This window comes from Fukomys damarensis, unplaced genomic scaffold (genome assembly GCF_012274545.1).
Source record: "Fukomys damarensis isolate Sample0158 unplaced genomic scaffold, DMR_v1.0_HiC HiC_scaffold_10, whole genome shotgun sequence".
NCBI lineage: Eukaryota > Metazoa > Chordata > Mammalia > Rodentia > Bathyergidae > Fukomys > Fukomys damarensis.
Genome location: NW_022900922.1, coordinates 35,812,943 through 35,837,618, shown reverse-complemented (window position 1 = coordinate 35,837,618; position 24,676 = coordinate 35,812,943). Strand labels below are relative to the sequence as shown.

The window sequence follows — 24,676 nt, the reverse complement described above, 5'->3', positions numbered from 1 at the left end:
CAGTGCAACAGTCCCGGAGGTGGTGGGATCTTTGAGGGGCAGTTGGGTCATGGGGCACCACTGCCTGAGTAGATTAACATCTTTCTGGAGAGGCTGGGTTAGTTCTCTCAAGATTGGAATAATTACCTTTAACTTGGGTTGTTATACAGCCAGGCACCTCTTATGCACATGTGTGCCCCTCTCGTTGGTACTCACTGACTTTTCTGTTTTTCCACCATGAACTGAAGCATCACATGGCCCTTGCCATGAACTTCTTGTCTATATAAATTACATAGTCTCAGGTGTCTTGCTATAGCAACAGAAAATACACTAAGACAGTCCCCATGCCCTCGCATCATTGTGCTTTGCTTCTGATGGCCAGCATTTATGCCTCAATGGCCCTTAGGTGGCAAGAGCCAATCTGCTCTTGTTTGCAGAATTCCTTAAGTATCTGGGAGTCTGTTCCCTTGGCTGTGGCCCTGAGTAGTGACTAACTGGCGAAGGACTCTGAAAGTCGGGGTTGGGTCCTTTACTTTGACACAGGACACACACTAAGAGGTGTAATTTTGACTCTGAATTCCTCAGCAGATGGGGCTGAAGTTCCCCTTTGCCGCTTAGCTTGGGAGCTTCCCTTTTCCAGCAGTGCTGTCACCCCTGAACTACTTCCTCTAGGAGACTGCCTGTAAATATCATTTGCTCACAAGCCCTGGCCTCAGGGCCTGTTTCTGGGGAGCCTGACCTAAGATGACCTCTCACTCAGCCCTAGAGCTGTAATCAGGAAGAGAGAAATTAATCTCCCAGAGCTTGGCTTGGGAGACTTATCTGAGGTTGGAAAGAATCTCTGGAATTCCCTCCGGAGAGCAAACCTTTCCCACCTAATAGGTCAGTGGCAATGCCTTCTAAGGAATACACATCCACGGTAGCCATGGGTTCTCATTGTCTGGTCAACATCTGTGAATCAGGGGCCTGAGAGGACTTGCTTGGGAAAGTGGTATTGAGTTTGTGCCTAGGCTGCAGGGGGAAAGGAGCAGAGCTGGAGCAGCCCTCAACTTTTGCTCTAAATAGCAAGTAGAGGTATGGCTCATAACGAAGGTAGCCTTCTTGAGGTTACACCTGTTTCCTAGCAAGAAATAATAGGTTTGTAGCTGGGACCTCTGCAGGGTGACTAGAAACTTCAAGGGCCTCCATGTGGCACCTACATGTCTTTCGAGGAGGAGGTGATGCAGGAGCAGAACATTTCCCACCCCTCTCTCCTGGTGGCCCGAGGGAGACCCGGAAGGTGGAGCAGAGGAGATTCTCCAAGGCTGGCACTTGACAGGTCACAGCTGGGCAGCTGTCTCGGGCCACGATCCATCCTTCCTCTGCGAGTCAGAGAATAGGGGCCTTCAATTCAGAAGCCAGCCACTTGCGTACTTGCCACTCATCAGCCCAGTCTCGTGAGAGCCTGCGATTTGTCCATCCTGAGCAGGTGAACAGGATAAGTCACATCCAGCTAATGGATCTAACGAATATGCCAAGGATGTGGCCAGGCTGATTCTGCAGCAGAGAACAGTTACCGAATTTATGAAACACCCATCTGTGTGGATGCCAGTTCCCAAGACTAGGTCGAGCTTGCTCTTGGGAGATGTGGGTAATATGATTTGAAAGGCTCTGACCATGTCTGGGGCTGTGAATGAAAGGAACCAAGCCTGCTCCGACCTCTGACAATCTTCTTACGAGACAGGGGCTCAGCCATTGTGTCCTAGCAGATATGAGAGAAGGCAGACAAAGGAAGACAAAGGAAGAAAGTCAAAGGAAGTGCTGGGAAGGATGGGCCCCACCAGCTGAACAGTAGGGGTGAGGAGGTGACTTTTAACTGGAGCTCCAAGGAAGGGGCACTGGTGTCCGGGCTTGGAGTGACAGGGCGATAAAAGCATCATGGAGCCATTCTGAAAAAGAAATGAGATTATGCAAAGTGTTTGGAAGACAGTGAGATAAAACATTCAATGACACTGCATGCTAAGTGTACAGAAGAGTAGGTGGCCTAGAGCAGGAACGTCTGTGAGGTGGTGCATACACACGGGTACTCCCACCACTGAATACTACTGTAGATGTTATGTTATTTAGTAGTGAATAACAGTATGGCATTGCGATATATTACATGAAATATGTGTGTGATATATCAGTGTATTATGTGTAATTCTAATACTATAAAATACATGATATATTAATATACTGTCAAATAATTTCTTTATTAATATGGAGTAAAGGTTATCAAACTTTATGTAGTAAGTATATAACTAAGTTAGCATATCTTAGTAGAGCACATTTGTGTATCATGATATTAATATATGGAATTATAATTGTGTTATAACATGTGCCAAGGAGGAGGGGCTGGGGTCTTTGCCAGGGACGGGTCTCACAGGAGCCCCCCAGGGAGGCTGTGGCTCCTTGGAGGAGAGGGAAAAGGAAGAGGAGGAGGAAGAGGAGAGGGGTCCCAGGGTGGCTAGTGCACCAGGGACACAGGGTTCAGATCCAAAGACAGCTCGTTGATGGCCTGGGCAGGGAGCCACTGTGGGGAAAGGAAGAGCCAGATGGCTGTGGGCCTGGGAGGGAGCAGGGCTCAGTGTTCGAGGCTGGCTGTGGCAATGCAAGGAGGCCTGGCCGAGGATCCCAGGACCAGCTTCCAATGCACTGAGTGGGAGAGGACGTACAGGAAGCAAGGCCCACCACACAGCCTCGGATGCTGGGCAGGTCCATTACTCTGCAGCCCCAAACTCAGTGTCCCCAGGGCCTGGGCAAGGGGGAGTCTGGAGACCTCTTTGGGTCCAGGAGCCTGGAGTAGGGGTTGGGACCTGTGATTGCGAAGGAGCCAGGTGTCTGTCACAGCAGGGAGGCAAGAGGGCCAGGCTCTGCTGGCACAGGTCTGGCCTAGGGACAGGAAGAAAGTGTCTGCAGAGAGGGTGTGCATAGGGGTGGGACTGGCATCTATTTTAACATTTCTGGCATTAGCGTTTGAAATTGCTTTCCTGGTGTGAGGTTCAGGGTTTCTAAACTCAACTGGACTTGTGAAAACAGGCTGAGAATTTGTAATTGATACTCTCCACCTACATAAGTGGTCGATCGGCTCGCTGTCTTCTGATTGTGTGAGAGCTTCCCTCCCCTCCCCTCAATGCACACGTGGGTGCTATGCACACACACAGATGTGCTGCACCACTGTAATAATCAGCAACCCTCTTCTGGGGTCCTTGGGAATGACTAGAACAATGCCAAGGGATGTCTAAGCCATCACAGGTCCCAGATGGAAGTACTGATGGTGGAGAAGAGCCCCTTTCACTTGGAGCTGCCAGGGGCTGGCAGAGCAGGGTTTCCTCCTGACTGCAGGATCTCACAGATGGCCGCTGGGGATGCGCAACTCTGACAGGCACAGCCTTGTGATTTCAGTCTTCAAGGAAGAGCCCCAGACATCTCTTCGCCTTCATCTCGAATTTTTACTCTCTGCCTAAGGGCTCATGAAAATGGCCCCCCACCTTCTCCCTTAGTGAGCCCTGGGGTTCCCCACCCTGCTGTAGCAGTTTGCTTGGCAGGCCTGGATGGACCCTGCTTTCTCCCCGGAATTTGTGGGCATCATTGTCTGAAACCCCAAACTGCACTGACTAGGCTGGTTGTTGCTACAGCTTCACAGCACACCGCAGACCTGGCCAGAAAAGATCCCCACCTAAACATCACCCCCACTCGCTGCTCACCACGTCCCTCCTCTCTGCCACATCACCCATTCTTTCATCGCCACCCAGGGCAGCAGAGTAGCAGGCGTTAAGCAAGTGCTGCCATTCCACAAGGATTTCCAGAAGTGCAGAACCAGAGCCTCTCAAGTCCTTTCTGTGATGCTAGGAAATCTCCCCCTGTGAGGCCCCTTTTCTCTGTCCTCTGCCACTGAGCTGTAATGGAAAGGCCTTGGGACAGTCTCATAATCTGTGGTCCCTGGGGAACTGTGCAGCAGGGAAACTCCGTGCTGATATATCCCCCACCACCCCTTCCCTTCCCCAGAGAGCCTGGCCATGGTACCATCTTCCTTCCCCGCTGCACGGAAATGGGCTTTCAGTTCTGAACTTGCTCTCAGATGCCAAGGTAACACAGCAAGTTCACATGGCCGCACACTAACAGGTTGTACTGTAAGGAGGTGAGAAAACAACCCTGGAGAGGGACCCTGGATCCCAGCCCAGCCTGCTGACTCCAGTGGGGCCAAAGCCCACCTCCAGCATCCATCGGCCTCCTCCTTAGAGAAGTTGAAGGCACAGATCTGCTACTGTAACACATACACCCTTGAGATAATCAGCTTAGGAAGAGACAAGGCTTATGGTGGTTCGCAGGATGGAGATTTCAACTCAGGATCAGTGACCTCCGTTCCTCTGAGCCTCTGGCCAGGCTGCACATAATAGTGGGACTGTGCCGGCGTGCAAAACGGCTCAGTTTAAGGCTGGGAGGTGAAGAGCAGGAGGAAATGGGGGAGATCGGGTCACTCTTCAAGGACCCCATTGGCCTCACTTCCTAGAGTGCCAGCACTTCCTGGCTGGGGCTACCACAGGGGTCTCTGGGAGCAGTGTGGTTCCAGCCAGCTCTAAACCTCTGTCCCTTGTCAGACAGATGGAAAGAATCTATATGTGTTTTTCCTAGTCAGGTTGCAGAATTAGGGAATCCAGGAGCCGAACCTGGACTCGAAGACCGCATCCTGGGTGGTGGCTATTTTGGTGCCCTTATTGGCTCTAGACCTGACTCTGTAGTGATTTCTTCTTGATACTCACAGGGGACTCTGCCACCCTGTGCTCCTTTCCTCATGGGCCTGCAAGCCCCCAAGTCCCTCTCCGGGACTCCCAGTGTGACAGGGCACAGAGGGACCCAAATGGCATTCAGAGAAGCAGCAACAGGAAAAGGGCTGAGCTTCAGCTGGAGTCCACTGTGTCCTCTTTCTGGTCCGAGACGGGCTCCACGGATGAGTCAGCAGAGGATGGTAAACAGGGCTGGCATCCGAATCCAAGACTGAGTGGAGTATTGATTGCACGTGGCTACAGGGAGGGCTCAGGGCAGGGAGTGGCACGCACAACAGATGGATGAGGGGCAGAGGGGAGAGGCTTCAACTGGGACTGCAGCACTCTGTCCTTTCTTTACTAAAGCCTGAGTCACTGCTGCTCCCTTCCAAAGAGGCCAGAGGTGAACAGGCATGGGAGGGGCAGGAGGCTAGGGAGGTGTCAAGCCCATGGTGGGCCATGGATATCCAGTGGCCGTATTTGTTTATTTCTGAGCAGGACTGTGTTTGTGACCCCTGCAGGGAAGGGGAGCTGACAGAGAGCATCCATAGCTTCTCCCAGCAGGTCCCCTTTTGCAAGGATGAGATTCCTTTGCTGCTGCTGAGAATGGGATTTTCCAGGGGAGGACAGGATTCATGGTACTCTTCCGCACAGGGCCGGGTCATCTGAGGAGGGCTCTGTCTTCTCCCCCTGGGCCTCATCTGGAATTAATCTTCCAGAGTGAGATGGTGGGTGTGCAGGAGAAATGAAAAATGCAGTCCTTGAATACTAGGCTCCAGGTGCAGGGTCCTGGATGACAGGCATGGCCGTGTCTGCACTGTTCTTGTTCTACATTGTCTGTTACGCGCTGCATAGTTAGCAGGCCAATAATCCAATTTAACAAACATCTAGGAAGCAGCAACTCCGCATCTGGCCTGCTGCCAGCACTGGAGCTTCCAGTCTGACCAGCTCTGAGGTGTGCCATGTATATATTTTCCTCTCCTTCAACTTTCTGATGATTTTGATGGTTGTCAGGAGGAAATCTGTATTGCTGTTGCTTAACTGAACAAGCTTGTGAGTAGTTGGTAAAAATAAAAACCCTTACATTTCAAAAAGAATTTGGAATCATGAAACCTTAAAGAAATATTTCCTTGCCACAAAGGGGATTTTTCTGTTGAGGAAAAGAAAAGAGATCAGAGATAATATTAACAGATTGGGATTTTTATATGTGCACAAACACCGATATGCATCTGCTGTCTTCTCAATTTCAGAGTATCACCTGTCTCCTTCCAAAGAAGACCAGGGCACTGGCATTCTTATACCATCTCCACTTCTCTTGCTTTTCCTTTCCAATCTCCTAAGTCCTTATTGCAGGTTGATCGGAGTCCCCTCTAAAAGTCATGCTCGAGTTCTGACTGCTGAGTGCCTGTGGATGTGTCCTGATTCAGAAAAAGCGTCTTTGTAGAAGTACTCCAGTCATGAAAGCATGGACCCTAAACTAGTGACTGTTGTTTTCATAAAAAGCAGGATACAGGCACTGAGAGGAAAGAAAATCACAAGAAGACAGAAGCAGAGGTCAAAGAGCAGCACGGACAAGTCGAGGAGAGCCAAGCGTGGCTGGCAGCTGCCGGACCTGGGAGAGAGGCTGAAACTTTCCTTGGGGTCCTTCAGGGTACCCAACCCTGTCAGCGCCTTGATCTCAGGCTTCCTGCCTCCAGAACCACAAAGGAAATAAATCCCAGTTGTTCAAAGCCACCCAGTTCGTGGTACTGTGTTTAGGCAATCTTATGAAAAAAAAATACAACAATGTTCGCATTGTGCAGGCTTGCATTACTCAGCCTGTTGGGCGATCGTAATTCTCACCGGTGCACCACACATGTTGCCCATTTCAACAGATTCATTGTGCATCGCCTACTTCTCTGGCCTCCCAGTGAATCCCTCCCATCCTCCCTCCTCCTCTTCTTCCCTTTCTTTGTGCTGTGCTTTCACATAGCTGCTCAGGTCTCCTTTTCACCTCACACCGGCCTGAGTAGCTCTCTCCAGGTGTTCTGCTTGCCTTCAACTGGAAGGGCAACCCGACATCCCCTGCCTCTGTCTTCCTCTGTGAGCCTGTTTCCTACTGTCCTGTCTGACACAACTGCATGGACAGAGTGAAGGAATTAGTCCACATGATCTGGTATATTTGCTGGACCTTCTGGACTCCCTTTCACAAAAGGAGCTTTTATTAACCATCCAGCAGCAGGACCCCCTTGTCCTAGCTGAAGGGCATGTCCCATCTCTCAGGGACACATCTGATGCTCCCCTTAGGCTCTGTCAACCACAGGGACCTCTCTGCATGCACCATCCCTCATCATTTCCCCCTCACAGATGACTCCACTGCTCTTTGGGCCAGAAGAGGAGGAGAGCAGGCTCTTCTTACACCCATCAGTGTGGCTGCCAGGGACCCAAAGGTTGACTGAAGACCCAGCTGTGCCTCATTCTGGAATCCCGGCTTTTTTTTTTTTTCTTAGATTCTGGCTTGAAATGGTTTTTATGTGGTTGTTGTACTCTTCCCTCCTTATTATGGTTGGGAGCTTTTCCCTCCTTTTTCTTCTCACCTGTTTAAATAGTTTTTTCCCCCTGATTTAGTGAAAACTGGTTTCAAAATTCTGTAAATCTTAACTCAGAAGTTCACTAATACAAATAGTGAGCATATGTGAAATTTATTTTGAATGCAATAGACAATGAATGTCACCTGGGCGGGTGGATAAATGAATATGCTGTTGCTCAGACTTCTAATTCCACCATCATTGTTATAGAAAGGGAGGAAGGAAGGACCACCAGGGTGACATTTTTGCCAAGAGGTAGCATATCGGATTCTCCAGGGAAACAGAACAGTGGGATATGCACAGAGCTCTGGAGACACTCATCATGTGGCACTGGCTCATGCAATTATGGAGCTGAGGAGTCACTCACAATGTGTTCTTTGTAAGGTGGGGATCCAGGAAAGTCAGTGGAACCTGAGCTCTGGCTATGGGAGGTGATGATATAAATTCTACTCTAGGTCCCGAGTCAGGAGAAGGCTCAAGCCCCGGCTCCACCAGTCAGGTAGCAAGGGACAATTCCTCCCTTCTTCGGCCTTTTTATTTTGTCTGGGCCCTTGACTGACAGGATGGTGCTCAGCCATGCTGCTGAGGGAGATCAGCTTGCCTTGGTCCAGCAATTCAAATGCTGATTGCTCCTGGAATATTCTCATAGAAGCACCCAGAACAGGCTTTAACAGTCTCTAGAAATCGTTTAGTCCAACAAAATGACAAGAGTTTAACCACTGCCGTGAGTATCCAACCTAATAGTGAATACTGTAATCCTGGAGCTGGGCAGGTTTGAACTATGGCTCTGCTATTTACACATTGTGTGGCCCAAATGAAAGCTACTGAACCTCTCTGTGCCACGGTTTCCTTTTGTGTGAGATGGAAATAAAGACAACTACCAAAGGGCTGACTGTAATAGTGATAGGTGACAGTGAAGATGTGGGCTTCAGGACTGCAATTTTAGCGAGCTTGAGATGGAAGCTATCTTGGAAACAATCCCATTCAGCATATAATTATGCACTGCTTAACCATGGAGATCCATTCCAAGAAGCTGGGTTTTGTCACTGAGTGAACATCCTAGAGGGCATTGTGCCACCTGAATGGCCAATCACTCACGTGACCCCTTTGTGCAGTCCAGAGACTCTTAAGTGCAGGGTGTATGAAGCTTCTGCCATGGCACAGGGCAGACTGTCTTACAGTAAACGGGCTTTCTTAATACGTAGTGTAGTAAATAATAATGGTAGTGTAGTAAATATACAAACCAGTATCATAGTCATTGATTACTGTTATGGTTTAGATAAAAAGGTCCCCTAAAAGGCTCATGAGCTCAGGAGTGGGGCTTCTGGGAGGTGACAGATCATGGGGCACTGGCTGCATCATAGACAGATCTGATGAGAAGTTTATAGGTGAAGGTGGTATTATGGGTTGGAGGAAGTAGGTCACTGGGGGTGGGCTTTGAAGGGTTTTTCCTGTCCCCAGCCCCATCTCTATTTTGGGAACTTTAGTGTGCTTCCTGGCCTCCATGGCATGTGCAGCTCAATCTCACACACCCTTGTACTAGGGTATTTCTTTCTTTCTTAAAGCTAGGCAACCATGGACCGAAACTTCTGAAACCATGAACCAAAATAAACCTCTCCTACTTTAAGTTGTGTGTGTCAGGTATTTTGTGCCATCAATGGAAAGTTGATGGATATAATAATTATTATTATGTAGCACTGTGTTCTCTACAGAGTTGTGCATGCTATATCTTCATATGGAGTAGGGCAGTAGGTCTGCTTACACCGGAATCCCAACAAACACTGTGACATCACAAGGGCTACGGTGTCACTAGGCAGTGGGGAATCTTCAGGTCCATTGTAACTGTATGGGTCCACTATCATGTGGTTTGTCCATTATTGGCCAAATCGCCCTTACGTGGTACATGGCTGATGAAATGGAACTCAGGAAATCTCAGCCTACCTCAAAGGAAAGGGTAGGGCCATGGACTTTGTGAATGGTGCCCAGAGTAGAAATATAGAATATAAAGTAAGACTATAGATCAGACTATGCCCTGCTGTGGACTTGACTGAGCCAGGCGAGTACACTAAAGCTCAGCCAGTGAATGTGGTGGCCAGGGCTAGGCAGTGTCTGGCCAGCTAGGGCTTTAGTCTTTACCCCCAGGTAGTTTTATTTAGGTGAACTGCTGTGTTTATTCCAGTGGGGCAGTCTCCATATCCCCCCATTTATTCATTAGTTTGATCCTCACACCTTAGCAAATGTGCCTTTGGGGGAAAATTTTAAAAATCCAGTTGGGTGAGTACAGTGGGAACCCTGCCACCATCAATGTTCACCTTGATTTATTCACTGCCAGCAAAGTTCTGAGTCCCAAGCTCTCTGCCAGGTACGCCATGTTATCCCGCACAACTGCAGGCTGTAGTATAATGCTGTCCTGGCTCCTCTTTGGGTCTGTCTGGGGAAATAGAGGCACAAAAATGGCTCATTGTTTTACTAAGAGACGCCGACAGCTGAACAACCCCACAGCTTAGCCTGGGCATGCATCACCTCGGGACACCAAGTCCTGAGCCTGGCTCCTTCCACTACAGGCCAAATGGGCTGTCGGGAAGGCTCATCACAGCTCAAAGTTGGGAGCTGAGAATGGACAGCTCAACATTGTTATTTGGGTGGCTGTGGATCTGGCATGTGACTGGTGGCCAGAATGGCAGTTACTCTGGAATACAGTAGTTTCCAAGGAAACAGCTTTGACTTAACACTCACATACTCTTCCTAGGTCATACCTCCCCCCTCCCCTGGCTGTAGAGGGACTGAGGGATGCAGAAGTTCCATTGTGTGAGTGAAATTGTGAGGTCAGGGAGACCTTTCCCAGCTCCTACTACTGTATTGTGAATGTACTAGGTGCTTAACATATATACCTGTTTAAGCAACTTGAATCAATTCATCGGTATTCAAAGGACATGGTTGGGGAGCACTGAACAGATCCCAAACATATTTCAAAGGCAGTTCCAAAGGGAGATTCTTTTAACCTGGGAAGTTAAGTAAATGGACAATGGCTGCTATTAAGGCTGAACCTCACAACAGTTTATCCTGCGGTTACATCATAGTCCAGTGGGTTCCAGGATGACTCTTTTCCAACAGTGACTTAGACCCAGTCTGCTGCTGTTACTGCACCAACCACAGCAATTCCCGATGGAAGTTGTCTTTCAAGTGAAATACAGGTGATCAAAATTTAACTTCATTTGAAACTGCAATTCCTCCATTTCCCTTCTCTGAGATTTCACTTTCTGAGGTTTCAGTTGCCTGCAGTCAACCGTGGTCCTAAAACTTTAAATGAAAAATTTTACAAACAAGCAATTCATAAATAAGTTTCAAATTTTATATTATTCTGAGCAACAAGAAATCTTAAGCCATCCTGGTCCAGCCTGCCTGGGGGAGGGGCAGTGATCCCTTTGTCCAGTGTATCCACATCATATACACTACTCATCCGTTAATCACTTAGCAGTTGTTATGGTTTAAATAAAAATGTACCCCAAAGCTTCACGTGTTTGGAGGGTAATTGGATCATGGTGGTGCTATTCTCACCAATAGATGCCTTCATTGATGAATCATAGCTAAATGCGCTGTTAGGAGGTAAGAACTGGTTGTAAGGGACCGATGAGGAATGACCTGTAAAAGTGTATTCTTCTCCATTCTTGTTCCCAGCTCTTCTTGTCTCTGCTTTCTGGCTGCCTTGGGTAAGTACCTCTTTCCTTGCCATGTTCCTTGCCACCCTGTTTCCGTCTTGGAGCCAGTCAACCATGGGCTGAAACTGTGAGCCAAAATAACCTTCACTTCCTTTTAGTTGTGAGTGTCAGGTATTTTGTTCCCATGATGGAAACGGAAGTGAGCAATCATCTTGGTTATCAGATCTGCTGTCTAGGGGTAACCACGCTTGTGCTCACCAGCCCTTATGCAGGAGCTGAATGTGACATCACAATGCTGACATGTTTACATCCTTTGCCCCCTCTATGCAGGTACTGCATTGTTTCCTATCACGAGTTCAGTTCAATGAGAGGGATTAGAAGGACTCCAGAGATGAATGATTTAAAGTAGTTAAGAGGATGTGTGTAGATTCTGTGCAAATACCATGCCACTTTATACAGGGATTTAACAGTTCTCAGATTTTGGTACACTTGGGGCTCTGAGCTTAAACTCCCTGTGTACTCTGAGTGATTATTACAGCTGGAGTGTGTGGCTGGAGGGGAGCAGGAAGCTGGCAAGAAAGTTCATAAGTGCTTGTCTTAGTTACTCTTCTCTCATTACTGAGACAAAATACCTGACACCCAAATTAAAGGGAGAAAGGTTTATTTGGCTCATAGTTAGAAGACATTTCAGTCAGTAACCAGCTGGCTCCAGGGCAAGTTGGCAGAGGGGCAACAGTTCCTGGCAGCGGAAGACAGCAAAGGCCACAAGGGAAGGGGGAGCAGCCCTCAACAGCATCTCCCTGTCCCTTTTATCTTATTCAGGCTATGCAGGGTGGGCAGCACTCACACCCTCAATCCTAGTTCTCTTGAACCTAGCATTCCACCATGAATCAGTTCCAGAAAAGGCCCACCTAAGACCGCGCGAGGCTTCAGGGGAACCTCAAGACACAGGCTGTACCAGTGCTCAGTGCAGAAGGCGTTGTCCGCAGTGTGGTCAGTGCTTAGGCCATCCCCTCCCCTCGGAGGCCCTGCTCTTCACAGGGTCAAATTCTTGGTCCGGGCTCCCTCCAAGGCAGGGCCTGAGTGGCTTTGGAACTGGTCCCTGGAAGCACGAGTGGAGAGCAGGGAAACCAGCATGGGGAACCAGGGACAATGCATGCAGGTATACAGATTCGTGCAGAACCAGAACTGGGCGACTGAACAGAGCACTGTGCCCTCATCTGACCCAGTGTGACCTCACTGGGGCAGAAGACAAGAGGGGGCCATGTCCCCCTGTGCTGCAGTCATGCGGCTGAGGCTGGGGGAGGTGGGAGCCATGACGTGTGCTGCACAAACACATGGGGAAACCTTCAAACCCGGGGCTCTGAGCTGGAGACCTCCTCTCCATCCTACCGCCCTATCCAGGGGCCCTGGGGATCTAGCTTCAGTTGGGCCGCCTGTCACAGGGGGCCTTGGCTTGTCCGTGCTGGCCCACCCCCTCAGTCAGTGTCACTTGGTTCCAAACACAGCTAACAACACTTGACTTCTGTGTCCCCATGACAACAGCTCATCCTGAAGACCGTCCGTCTCCATAAAGCTGGATGTGCAGAAGGCCAAAGCCTTTCATCATTCTCAGGCTATGCCCGGTAAAACCCTGATGCAGCCTGAGAGAGTAGAACCCCTCAGGCTGTTGTGCAGGGAACAGCTCAGGAATTACACACAGAAGTGTGGACCCGGGACTTTCCCCATCGTCTGCTTCTAAAAGTTAACTGGTTTTTCAGATGCCCTGGGATGCTTGCTCTCTGATGAGGCCCCTTCCCTGAAGATCACATGTGTCACCTTCCTTGAGACTGTGAATCTCAGGTGCCTGCTGGGTTCCCTTAGCTGTTGGTTTCCTGTTCCCCAGGATGTCGACCACCCATGCACCTCCTATACCCTGCTGAGCAAAGCCAGGCTTGAGAGAGCAGCTGTGCAGTGTGACCACCCCCGGGGGATGCTCTGCAATGAATGACCCCCTTTGATGGGAACTCAATGACCATGGGTTAGGGACAACTGTGCAGGTGCCTGTCTGTGTGAGCCAGACCCTCTGCCCTTCATCCACAACCTGCACCAGCAGCTGGCTGCTTTGTCACCAAGTGAAGGGAGGAGGTAGGGGACTGGAGGACAGAGTGTATCCCCCAGTGGCTGCCCCTGCCTGTAGTCCAGGTCTGAGCCCAGGAACCCTCAGCAGTATGATCATCATGGGCCAGGCTCCAGCTAGGGCTTTGCAGGAACCTGCAGGCTGTGTTGAGAAGATCGGCGCTTTGGCTTAAAAGCTTCCCAGGAGAACACCTGGAAAGGGAAATTTAAGGCTCATGCCAAAAACACCTGTGTGCTTTTCTCTTTCTTCCTGCAAAACCCGAGTTAAGCCATCCGTGTGACCTCCCAGGTGGGGAATAAATGTGCTTCTTATGAAAACCCAGACACATGGACTCAACCCTGCAATCTGCCAGCTCTCTTCCCCAACACCACCACCTTGCAGCCAACCCAGGCCTTCCAAAACCACGCAGACAACCCGCAGTGTCCCTTCTCACCTACACCAATTGTCCTTCACTCACTCCACACAGGCTGGTGTAGTCCTGATCCAAAGGTGGAGAGATAGCCCCATCTGGGAGCTCACCCCTGGGCAGGAACAGAGCACAGCTTGAGGATAAGCTGGTAGAGAAGGGGCCTGTTTCTTGTGCAATAGGAGCACAGAGGAGCCGCACTAGGAGTCAGGAAAAGAATGAGGCACAAAGAGAACATTTTTACCTGGACTTGAAGGGTAAGTAAGAGTTTTCCAGGGGTACGAGGAGGAAGTGGGCATTCCTGGCAGGGTAGAAGTAGAAGGTACAGGTTAGAAGTATAAAGCATCATGCTTACTAGTTGTCTGCGCCTGGAAGATGGGGTAAAGAGACAGGGAGGAGGCATCAGAGGGAATTGTACAACCTAAGGCTGGAGCTAAGTTGGAACCCAGAGCAGTGGTGGCCTCAGGGCGCTGCCTCCAGGCTCCAGCTGGCTGAGTTCATTGTTATGGGGAGACTAGGTTGAACTAAAGGAAGCCTTAGTTTAAGCAATGGTGCACCCTTGGCCTCCTCAAGGATGAAAGAAAGTAGCGCCTCTCCTCTGGTGGGATTTGGGAAGCAAAGTATACATCCCACAATGTCTTCTCTACCAGCTTGACACAAAGCTGGAGATGTCACCATCTGGGAGCCATCCCGCAGGACCACAAAGGCCTTTTGATCTTCAGCAGCCCTTCCTAAGAAAGCAAACAGCCCAGAAAGAGAGAGCAGCCTGGTCTCTTGGCTTACTGTGATTTCCTGATCACCAGGGAGTAGAGCGGCTCTCCACGCCTACCTGGCCATTCATGTTTCCTCCCCTGGGCATTTTTCTACTGAGTTTTTTCACATCAGTCTGCAGTGATACTTCCTGCCCTTTGGTTGTTAATCCCTTCTCAGTTAGCTGCCTGGAAAATATCTTCCCAAGTCTGACTTGTCTTTTAGGAACACCAGAGAGATTTCGTGGCATGTCTCTTTGCTAACATTTTGCCGGAGATAATGACCCACTTTTGTGTCTGATCGATGGCCCAGATCTAGGGGATTCTTGGATTGTCTGTGCCATCAGTTTCCCATGTGTGGCACTCCTGGGCACTTCAGAGGTAAGACACTTGGCACAGGTATGGTGTGGCCCAGCCTCCACCTGTTACTGTCTATCCAGTGTGATCAGAAGGACATATGTGTGTCCTTGCCTCCTAAGTTGCTGTTACTGCATTCCTAGTACCTTTCATATTTGATTATTTGATATTCAATGGAAAGAGATACCCAGTGCAAAAAAATAGGAAGAAGGCACAGGGAAGGTTGACCAACCAGTTCTGAGTTGCAGTTAGAGTGAAAATCAGGAGTAAGAAGGTCTGTGTGCCACTGCATGGTAGGGTGACTACAGATAATGACTGTGTACCACATATTTCAACAAAGGAGAGGGATCTGGGATGCTTTCACCATAAAGAGTGACCAATTTTGCACGAAGAAGACATGGCTAACCTGGGTTATTATACAGTGTGGTATTGAACCATCACATGATATTCCATAAACACATACAGTTTTTGCTTTTAGGCATCAGTTAAAAGATAGAGAAAGAAAAGGAACAGAGTTGGTAAACAGGAAATAGGAAAATAAGTAAATAAAGAATCAAAGCGCCTTCTAAGCAGAACTAGTTGGCTCTTTGAAAGTAACACCCGTCTGCTTGTGCTACAGAGACTGGATTAGGGGTGTAGTGGACTGGGGGAGTCAGAGGCTGGTGACCTGTGCGAGGCTGGGGACAGGCGTGCACATCAAGAGGGACATGGATGAGCCCTGCAAGCCTATGTCATGGCCTGTCTGCTTTTCAGGAAGGAAGTTCTGCTGTAACCTAGGGCTAGATGAAGGGGGAATCCTGGGCAAGGAAGGTGGTGACCCTCAGAGGTGAATGAAGCCCGACTTCCTGCTGAGACGGGCAGCCCCTGGGAGTTTCCTGGGACAGGGTCTAGGGTTTCCAAAGCAGAGATAAGGAACCTACACCTGCCTTTCCCACAGTCAGTCTGCAGGCTCACTGACTCGCCTTGTGGAGAAAGAATTTGCAGGAAGCATCAGAGTTTGATTAGGCGGAAATTCAAAAGTACATGAAGAAGTAGGGTGCAGGCCTAGGAGAGAGAGGGGTGCTCATCTCCTGGAACTGGGATCATTTATGCTTCCTTTGAGATGGGAGCTCCGGAAAAAGGTGATCCAGCCACAGAAGGGCACTGGTGCATTCTATGGAGGATGGGCTCAGTTTTCTTTTCTTGTTTTAGAGACAGGTCATTTAAACATTTTTGGATTCTCTCACCTTCATTTGTCTGAAGATCAGATTCCTGTGCTTTACTTTCTCAGTTAAACCAGTTTATCTCAGTATTCCTGAGGAATTTGGAGTGTGAAGGGTGTGGAATGAAAGGAGCCTACACGTCACAGAGAGAATGGTGACATTGATTGCCCCGGGTCACTTTGACTGGGTCCCGGAAGTCACATTCTTGCTCGAAGTGCAATTTTTAGTTATGATTTCCCTATCTACTTTCTGCGTGTTATTTTTTCCTGTCTGACTTAGGAGGAGGTGCAGGAACTCAGGCAAAGAGCCAGCTCTCTCGGGGGCCAGGGACTCTGGAGGAAGGAGGATGAGTATCCAGCAGTCAGGTTCCTCCAGAGAGCCTGGTTGCCTGACCACGTTTTCTCCAACGGAGACTTCCTTTCATTCAGTGGAGATGAGTTTTACTAGTTTCGGATCCTTTCTGTTTTCTTCGGTTTCCTAATGGAGATTTAGATTCACTTAACCAAATACTAGTTGTGATTGACTTGACGGACACATCTCTGGAAGAGCCGCGGAGCCTTCAGGATCTCAGAGGAAGCTGACCCAGAAGCGCCCATCCCACAGGTCCTACGTCTCCGAAAGGGCTCGGGGGCCAGAGATTGTGGTGTGAGAGCTTCACTCCTCCAGTCAGGCCCTGGTAAGCTATCGATGGCTGGGGAGCTTGCAGGTGCTGTGGGGGAGGGGGTAGCCCTCATCTCGGCCCCTGGAGGCCATGTCTGTGTGGTGCCTGGTACCCTGCCTCACCTAACTTGCAATTCTAGCAAGTTGTGTGAATCCCAGCTCCTGGGGGCACTGGGCCCCGCTGCACCCAGCTCCAGAGAAGGCTGGTGGATGTGCCCTGCGTGCACATGACTCCTTCCTTCCTCTTGAATTGCTGACAAGGCACTTGCAGGGCACCTGTGGCCATGCTGCTATCCCTGGAGGTTGCTGCCCACCAGCTGAAACCAGGGCTGCTGCTATTTTATTTAATCGAGAAATAAAAATTGTGTCTATCTGTGGTGTGTACAGCATAATGCGATTTATGCAGTCATCATGGAATAGCTGAGGTGAGCTCATTAACATATGCACCATCTCACATATTTTTGTGATGCGAATACTTAAAATCTCTTGAAAGTTTTCACATATACAGTAGACTGTTAACTATGGATCAGCAGCAGAATAAATCTTTTGAATTCATTCCTCTTCTCACACTGAACCTTTGTACCCTTTGACCAATGTCGCCCTGGAAATCACTCCTCCACTCTGTTCCTGTTTGTTCCAATCCTCCACATGAGTGAGATCATGTGCTCTTGGTCTTTCTGCAACATGGCTTCTTTGCATGTTGCTGCTTGGGGAGGAGCTGCTTGCTCTTTAAGGAAATGCTGAGTTGTCCTGTCTGGTCTCCTTTCTCCATGAGTTCCTCTTTTCAACAGAGGTCTGGTTCTAGAGGAGCAGCTCAGCCCCAGGAGCCTACTAGGTACTGCTGTATGGGACCTGTCCAGTGAGGGGCTCAGTGACCAGGCAGAGCAAGCCCAGGTGTGGTTGGGGTCTGCTTTCCCTTTGCCCTTCCTCCCTACCTACAGGATTCTTGTCATCACTGACAGAGGGGCAAAGGTGCCTCCGCAGCCAGTCAGGCACTTTCCTACTATGCTTGTTTGCTAGGGCTGCCCTACCAAATACCAGAAATGGAGTGGCTCAGACAATGAGAATCAGGTCGCACCTTCACCACTTGGTTTAGAAACACCCTCTGCTAATAGATCCGAGTTCATCACTTTGAAGTCCTGCCCTCCACAAAGCAGGGGGGACACAATTTGGCCAAGTCCTCAGCTGTTACATAAGGGTCACCTTTCCTCCAGTTTCTAGCAATGTGTTCCTCACTCTCCACTGAGACCTATGTTAGTTGGATCTCTGTTGCTGTGACAAAATAGAAGCGGGAAAGCTGTACTCTCACGATTTCAGAGGTTCCAGTCAGTGGTCACTTGGTTGGTTGGTTCTGACAAGATCATGGTGAGGAGCAAGTGGCAGAGCAAAGCTGCTTACCTCATAGCAGTCAGGAAGCAGGTGGAGAGAGAAAAGACCAGAAACCCCATGCAGCACTCTAAGGAGACCCAACTCCCATGCTGCCGCCACCTCCCTATGACCTAGTAAGTAACGAATTCATCAATAGATCGGACCAGTGATGAAGTCAGTGCCCTCATGACCCAGTCACCTTCGAAAGGCCCCTCCTCTGAACACAGCTGCCTTGGAAACTAAGCCTGCAACACATGGACTATTGGGACATTTCAGATCCAAACCACAACAAAATCACTTTTACATTTGTATTTCTGTTAATGTCAACAGTTATCTTCTCTAAGATAATGAAATTAATCGCCTTTAAAATTTATATTTCTACCAACAGTTTCTTTGAGGCAATCTACGTAGGCTTTTTAGTCATGCATCTGAGAACCCTTCCAGCTTCTCTCTAGTTCCCAGTTCCAAAGCTTCCCCCGCACTTGTAGGTATTTGTTACAGGGCACCCACTCTGCGGTAGCAAAGCATGTGTTAGTTGGTTAGAGCCTCTGTAACAAATACCATAGACCAGGCAGCTTACAGAGTGGATGTTTATTTTCTCACAGTTCTGGAGGTCAGAGTGTGAGATGAAAGTAGTGGGCTGGGCTGGTTTCTCTGGAAGCCTCTCTCCTTGCTTTGCCCATAGCTGTCTTCCCGTGTCCACACCTGGTCTTCCCTCTGGATGTGTCAGTGTCCTGTTCACCTCCTCTTATAAGGACACTTGTCAAAGAGGATTAGAACCCACATTGTGACTTCATTTTGCCTTTATTACATCTTTAAAGACACCATCTTCAAATAGAGTCACATTCTGAGCTATTGGGGGTTAGGGTTTCAACATAAATTTTTGGGGACAAGATTTAGCCACCACAGTAACACCACATGCACATTGTGTCTTTCACATGGTGGGACTGGGTGCCACTCAGATTCCCACCTCATGCAGCTGTCTGTGTCTGTCCCCAGACACAATCATTCCCCATGGGCCTTCTAAGGTGGCCTGCAGTGTTGGCCAAGTATAGGTATGCAAGGTATTCATGTTATTCCAGTGGCAATTGTTATCATTACCATTGTTAACAAGACCTTCAGATGGTCAGTCCATGGTTATTTTCATCTCGGTCTTAGTAACTAGCAGCATCTACACAGTGAGTCACTTTCTTTTGCAAACCCTCACCTGCCACACCAGTTGCCGCACTGTGATCCTGGGCCTGCAAATAGTTGAGTGCCCCAAATTCTGTCTGTGGAGCCCTCTGCATCCTTCTCTGTGCTCCTTGGTGATCTCAGTGTGTCTTAGATGGGAAGGTTGTGGCTTCTGAGGATCAGACTCTGAGAAGGAGACCTTTGAGTGGGAAGCTTCTTGGGGATGGCTTTGAGGACCCACATCTCCCATACAGAGGGATTAGGGCTGGAGACTCACTGGCAGATGCCGTTGGCACCCTTGCTGGCCTGGCTCTCACGGCTGTCACTTGGAGGGAAGGCACTGGGCTCTTCTGTGGGCAGCAACAGACCAGCCTGTCTTTGGAAGAGACCTAGTCCATCTGTGAAGGGGCTCAGCTGAGAGACACCTGCTGTAACACTCCTGTGTCTAGAAGAATTAGTCCTCTGTCCTCAAGGAGAGGAGGTTGAGAAAAGTTATGAAACTTAAGTGTGGGAATCTATTCCTGCTGTCACATGGCAAAATTTGGACATGATCCTCACTCCCAAGCAGTCACAGCTTGAGAGCTTTTGAGAATTAATTCAATTTATTGTACACATTCAGAGAGATGGAAGTTTCATGAAGGCACAGAAGACAAACCTAGTAGCAGTGTGTTTGTCCTGCTTCCTATAAACACCGTGGGCCAGCAGTTCTCTCTCATGTTGGGACTCCATTCCATCTGCAGACATCACACTTATTTGAAATTTATAGACTTCATTTTGTTTTCTTTAAAAGAATTAGGTCCTCATAGCATCAGCCCTGACTCTTTCTCCTTGCAGTGAAGACTTATGTTGGCAATAATACTTTGGAGATATGAATGAACACAATGTTATCTACCTCCCTGCTCACATGAAGACCTTAGAAAGACCACTGGGATTTTTATTGCACCCCTATGATTCTATACCTCCTTCCAAAGCTAGAGGAAGCATCTCCCTTTACTAATCTTTAACCACATGATTGCATCTTAGCAGTCACAGAAATAATGACTGCACCGTTTATTTGGCACGGGCATGAAGTGTAGAGAAGGGTCACTTTCAGCTTTGATTCCACTGGTGTGAACCCAGAATCCAGTGCAAACCATTTCTTTTATGATTATTATAATCCTGGAAGAAAAGCCAAACTGCCGTTTTTAGCATAAAGGATCAAACATTAAAGCACAATTCCCCAGTTTTGTTAGGATTCCTGAAAGCCTGGGAGACTGCCTTGAAAGATCTGGGGGAAGTGGGTCAGGCACTGGTATCATCTTGCAGTGCATGGCCCTGCTCTGCAGGGAGAGGGTTTCAGATATGGGAGAGTCTTGCTGTGTGTTTGTCACTTTCACCACCATTTTTTTCTCAGATAAAATCAGTTGAAAAATAGACATAAAGAAGAACCCTCAAAGTGGATATTGAAGGATTATAAACAGTTTTTTTTTCTTAGCTTTGTTGTTGGGTATTCCAAAATATATGCTTACAGCATTGTTCCCAGAAACAGCTCAGCCTTCCAGAAACAGCCAAAGGCCCTGCTGTCCTTGTAAACAGTAAGCAGGTCCTACTCCTCAGGGTGGGCACAGGAAGCCAGTTTCCAGCAGTATGACACTAAAGAATCAATGCCTATTAATCAGAGATCCAAGTTCCGATATGAAGGGAAGGTTGGCCCCACTTAGGGTTAGAAGTGAATTTGGGGAACAGTAGCCACTGTCTGAGTTCTGAGATCAGAAAGACAGGGTGAACTTCCCACAGGTACCTCCCTCCCTCTGCAGTTAACCTAACTACTGGAGCACTGAGGCACAGCTGAGGATCTTGTCAGGGACCCACAGCTGGGAATGAATCACTCTTATTTTTTTCTTTGTGGACAGTCAATTCTGGTGCTTGACAACCTCATCAAGCTCTGCTACCTGCTAGTTGTCAGAGCTTAGGTGAGTTAATAAACCTTCCTGTGCTTCAGCATGTTAGTCGGGGTTCCATCAACTTACACAGAGAAAAGTTTTATTTTGGCTCATGATTTCTGAGGTTCCAGTTCATGGTTTGTTGGCCTCATTATTTGTGGCACTTTGATGAGGAGTTTATTATAACAGAAATGTGTAGCAAGAGCAACTGTCATCTTCATTGCCAGGAAGCAAACTGAGAAAGAAGAAAGGACCAAGGTCCCACAGTTCCCATGAGGTCACAGCCCCAATGACCTAAACACCTCCCGTGAGGCCACACCTCTTAAAGGTTCTACCATCTCTCAATAGTATCACTTCCAGGGACCAAGCCTTTAAACACTTTGTTGGGGAACATTTAAAACCCAAACATAGGCCTCAGTGTCCCCCTTTCTAATGTGGGAATGGTGTTCCAAGCTTGGAGATTTTGTCAGTATTCACTGAGTTTGTGGGTACAGAGGAGTTAGGGATTGGTGTAAGGAAGGAGACCACAGAGTTAGCTCTGATTATTCACTCTTATCTGAGGAACGGCTTGTCTCTATTGAGACAATAGATCTGGAATAAAACTACACTCTTGATCTGATGGGTTGTCTTAATTATATTTTAATGTGAGATTTTAAAAACTATTGTCAGAAATGGAACTCCTGAGGTCTGTTGTCCTGAAAGGGTGAAGCATATTGTCCAGTGATCTTTCCATTTTACGTGCACGTGGGGGATCAAGTGCCACAGACGAATTCTCCCTGTAGTCAGGGAAGTGAGCTTGATTCTGCACACTCTGGACAACCAAGTCTGAAGTAGAAGATATCTTTCTTACCCCAAGCCTTAGTCTTGACTCCTCCTTAGGCTCCATTTCAAAGGCGGAAGCAGGAAAAATGTTCCTCATTCTTACAGTGGCCTTGTGTGTAGTTGTTGGTGCACAAGCCCAGCCTTTCAGAAGGAATAAGTTGTGTCATTATTTTCTACATCTCATCTCCCTAAGGGCTAACTCTTGTCTTTGGAACAGTGTTTACAGGAATGCATAGCTGATACCCAGAGGAGCACCCTGACATAAACTAAGAGCTCAATAAATCCTTATAGATTAAGAAGGTGAATCAAAAACTTGACAAAGCATTTGGGGTGAAGTTGTCCCACATATATCTGTGATGTGTGGTTGGTGACATGATTGTCTGTGGAGTTTTGAAACAAGAGAAAAAAATCTCACATACTGGAAGGTCTCCAGGCTTGTGCTTTAGAGTTTAACAGAGTCCTGGACCCAGGAGCAACTAAGAATTTGGCACGGGTAGGAATGTAAGCCTTAGGTTCAGGGAACACACTTGCTCATTGGCCACATCCTCATGGATCAGAAGGCACAGTCCCAGCAAGGCGTGTGTTTCACTTTCTCTGCAAGGAGGGAGGACAGTGCCAACCTCACCTCTGTCACTGTGTGACAGCCCCCACTTCTTTTTCCTGCTCTCAGCATGCCCATTTGCTTCTGGTGTGACCTGAAGCAACATGGGACTCTCCAGCTGTTAGGGATAGATATTTTTTCCTTGGTCTATTTCTGATTCCCAAGTTCAACAACTGCTTTAGGGAGGCTTGTTAGTAGAAGGGGACTGGGGACATGTGCACCACACCAAAGCAGGTACAGACCCCAAGCTGGAGTGCTGGATGAGGCATACCTACATGTTCCTAGGTACCTAGGGACAAAGTCAGCCAGGAGATATACATTTCTGGTGGGTTCACTCAGCCTGGATGGAACATCATTTGATCTTTGCTGTTGCCAGTCAACATTTTCAGGAAGTAAAGTGAACAAACTATGGACAAAGGCTATAGGGTAGGGATCTACCCTACAACGTGGTTTGATAAAGTTTCAGATCAGAAGAAGATGAAAAAATACCTAAGCCCTGCTGTCATCCAGGGGATTATCCCACAGAAGCAATTCACATGTAACCCCTCAGTGCTCATCTCCTTCCCTCTTTGGTGTGACTGAGCAGTGGACTCTGAGGACCTGGCAGTTTGGGGACAAACAGATTTGCATCAATTTCTGCTTCATTATTTAAAAGACATGCATGGGTGGGAAGTTATTTAGCATCTCTGAACACCATAGTTTTAACTAAAAAAAGAGGCTCATTAACATGCACTCTGTGGGTGAGAAATTTAATTGAGAGATACTTCAATAAAGCTGTTAAATGAATAAAACAAAATCCACTTTAGAAAAATTGAGATGCCCCGTGTGGCAATGCCTACCTAGCCAATGCTCTGGGTGAGGAAGACCCTAAGTGAATATTTCCTTCTCTTTTTTCCCATTTCCCTCACATGCACTCCCTTCCCTCCATTTCTCCCAGAGGAAAGCAGGACTCCTTAGTGAGCAAGCTCGATTACGCCGGCATGAGCCTGGGAGCCCAGAGGAGGTCGGTGTATGGGTCTAAGTGAAATAAAGACTTGCGAAAGTTAAATCTAACAAAGAGGTCTGCTGAGGAAATGGGAGGTGAGACGAACAGGAGGTTGAGGGTGCTCTGTTTGTTCATTCTGTCCTTTGCACCAAACATCTGTTAAAATAAGACTCCTTAAAAGAACGGGTGATGCCAGGAGCAAACCCTTGGGCAGAGCGCATGTACAGTGATACTGATGCTCTTCCTTTGCTGTCTGTAGTCATCAGGAGCCAACCATTAGGGTAGTTGTTAGATTAAGAAAAGAAAGGGAAATGAAGGTTTCTTGTGACCAACTGAGCAGTGACTAAGAGGAAAGCTAAAAGCTGCATATTGGTTGGTAAGGAACAGGCAATGCTATAGTTTGGATCCTAAGTGTCCTCCAAATGGCATGGTTCTCAGGGTGCTATTTTGGAGAGCTGGTGGAGACCCTCAGAGCAGGGACTGCTGGAAGGAAGTTAGATCACTGGGGCATCCTCGAAGGGGACAGGCCCCCTCACTGAGTCACCTTGGCCTTGCTATGGGGTCATCGTGCTGTCATGACAGGCTTGAGCCTAGCCCGTGAGTGTGCACTCAGTGTGCAACCACGTGGACACCAGGCTAACCCAGGGCCTCCCACCTTGCTTAGCTGTTCTCAGGGCGATGGCAGCAGCTGAGAAGGGAGCACTGTCCAGTGACCACACCTTCAGCGATACTTTCGAGTAGCAAATACACTTCTTCCTCTCTGGGGTCCTGGTGTAGCCCCATCGAGGACATTAGACAGAGACTATCTTCTGAAAGGGGTGGAGGTCCCCAAAGATGTGGAGCTGTGTCATTTGGCCAGGATGGAATGGGCTTGGCTTGGTGCGGAAGTGACCGGATGAAAGCCCAGGAAATTCCAGATTCCTGTCTTGCTGAGAGCTTAGGATGGGTTCTTAGCACCCAGGGGTGTTGGTCAGTGTGATGAGGATGAAGGTGGGTCCCTTGCTGATTTCCCTGTACCCTGAGGTGGGGGTAGCTGCCTCTCCCCTCTAGGTGCATCCCCTGGCCTGGTGCAAGGTGGGTCCCTCCCTGGGTCCCACTTCTGCTGGCCGCTCCAGCTCTGTCCTGTCTGTGGCTTCCTCGCTGTGGCATGAAAGTGATCAGGCCAGGTGAGCTCCAGCCCAGTGGAAATGAGGTGAAGGAGGCACACCCCAGCATGGCCAGGATACAGGTATGCAGCAATTCAGGGTAGGAACAAAGACCTGGCCTTTGGCATCAGCTGTGGCTGGCTGGGCATGGTGATGCATGCCTGAGTTTCAGCACTCT

General features: G+C 48.5%; 1 long non-coding RNA gene across 5 annotated transcripts; it reads right to left on the bottom strand.

The window, feature by feature from the left end:
• Nucleotides 1-1,612: 1,612 nt before the first annotated feature.
• LOC104861369 lies at nt 1,613-18,730 on the bottom strand. Of its 5 annotated transcripts, none has more exons than XR_779994.2 (7): nt 18,431-18,730; nt 13,759-13,815; nt 13,542-13,629; nt 11,901-12,091; nt 10,222-10,630; nt 9,643-9,761; nt 1,613-1,907 (listed from the first exon to the last, which is right to left on the bottom strand). It is a non-coding gene; the product is annotated as an uncharacterized LOC104861369 (long non-coding RNA). The 5 variants fall into 5 exon arrangements; XR_779996.2 differs by having other exon boundaries at nt 18,454-18,730; XR_779997.2 differs by lacking the exon at nt 11,901-12,091.
• Nucleotides 18,731-24,676: the final 5,946 nt, after the last annotated feature.